General features: G+C 38.6%; 1 pseudogene; it reads right to left on the minus strand.

Moving 5' to 3' along the window:
- Nucleotides 1-287: 287 nt before the first annotated feature.
- Nucleotides 288-426, minus strand: LOC148476933 (U2 spliceosomal RNA; annotated as a pseudogene).
- Nucleotides 427-2,183: the final 1,757 nt, after the last annotated feature.

Here is a 2,183-nt window from a genome sequence, read left to right on the forward strand (position 1 = left end):
AAAAAAATGTCCTTGCCCTAGCCAAAAGACCAGGGCAAAAGAAAATGGTGCAACCTGGAGAATTGAAGTGCCTAGTGCATTGTGCCGTACTAGTGCTAAGGTGTAACCATCACCCGTGCATTTTCAGGCACCCCTGGCTCTGCCAGCACTAGAGTCATATAACACCTCGGGCTTCAGGTTGCCAGCCATTCATATAGACCAAGTGGCTCTCCACTCCCCATCAGGGATCCAGTCCAACCCCCAGCCTGAGAATAGGTACTACATAAGGTGGTTCTCCATTCTCCACTGGGGGATCCTCTCAACCGCCAGCATAAGACCAGATAATATAACAAAATATTTCCCTATTTTCCACCAGGGGTACGGACCTATGACCACTGATAGGAACATATACTACACCTGATCTTAGCCAAAAGGCTGAGAAGCGGCAACCACATGTGCTACCTGATGCCTGATTTTCATGGTTAGACTTATCTACCTGTTTCTCCTGGATAGGAGACTGGTTTTCTAAAATGATGCATACCTTCTGGAGATTATTGCATGTCACTATAATCACACTGGTAATCATTTATGTAGTATTAGCAAGCTTTAGTAAAATAATTAAATGTTTTTATAAAAGTGGAAGGACAGGTAGAAGATCTCTACAGGTGTGAGACGTGTTGTTAAATGTATGCTAATAAAGGTGATGGCTTTGTGGGAATTTACCCTGATCTCATAACTCTGTGGTAATGGCAAAAGGCATTTAACCCTGGTATAGAGAATAATCCCCTCTTACTAAAGTAGGTATTGAGATATATATATATATATATATATATATATATACTGTAGATATACATAAGTTGATGAAAACACAGAAGATGAAATAAAAAGTTGAAGCTTTTTGTATGCTGCATTAATATTTTTTTTAGGTAATGCTTAAAGGGGGGTGTTTTCAAATTTTAATCTTGCATAATCATTATATCTATTTTTATAATACATACCAGCTTATTTATACTATATTCTGCATAATACACATTTACTTACATAAATAAATAATGCTGAACTATTATGCATGACCAAATCAGGGCATTTGTATGAAATATTGATATATCATGTGTAATAAGATTGGGGTAGGTGGTCCCTCTCCTGGGGTAGATGGACACCTCCATACACACAGCAGCCAGGAAACAGCACACCAGTCCAGGGTTTTGTGCAAGCTGGCCATAGCTAGTATTTATTGGTCAGTATAAAAACAGAAATAATAAAAACAAATCCTTGCCCACCTGGGCACTAACTAAACAACAAATTCCTTCTCTACAAATATAGGCATATGCACAGTACTTACAAGTTATATAACACAGTGTCTCAGAACAAGCCTGCCTGCTTGCTCTCCCCTGGTGTGAGACACTGAGCCAAACCATGACACATCTTATATGAGCCTCTACCAGCTGCAGGTACTAAATAGCCTGCACTCAGGTAGAAGGCTGGAAAAGATGACCCTGCCTTGTGGATGGAGTCCTCCTTTTACTCTCACATCAACACCCCCCAGGACCCATTATCCAGCTTTTACTGAAAACCCAACTTGCATCAAACAAAAACTTGCATCAGGCGGTAATTCATACCGATTCCAGTGTATGTAGAGGAGCCCAAAAGCCAATCATGTATATATAGGAAGAAAATAGCTAGAGAGTAAGAAGTCATATCTGGGATGCCCATTCCACCCTTCTTACAAGTCAACATCATTAGTTTTAAAGCTATGCAAAGTTTTTTGTTTTGCCATAAGAAACAAGATACAATAGTATTTACATGTTTAACATCAAATGTAGAAATTTAAATTGAGATCATTTGCATAATGTATGAAAGTATTGGATAGATGATACTATTGAGTACAGCTATGCAACCCAATAAAGAGAGGTGAAGGAGCGACCAGGAGTCCAATTTGCAAGTGATGTTTGAAATATGTTGGGAAATATTTGAGTTATATAGCAGGGAAAGGTCAGAGGGTATTTGATTTGTGAGGATGGGTTCTTAAAAAAGGTGAGAGTGGAACAAATATCATGGAAAATAAGTTGATTAGCAGGAATCAAGATCTCTGACTTTACTAAGTTGATCCTGTAACCAGAAATGGCGCCAAAATAATTAATAATATTCATTATAGCAGGAATGGAAGATTTTGTATTTGACAGAAATAGCTGCATGTCGTCTGC

Source organism: Taudactylus pleione, unplaced genomic scaffold, assembly GCF_031769625.1.
Source record: "Taudactylus pleione unplaced genomic scaffold, aTauple2 ptg000762l, whole genome shotgun sequence".
NCBI lineage: Eukaryota > Metazoa > Chordata > Amphibia > Anura > Myobatrachidae > Taudactylus > Taudactylus pleione.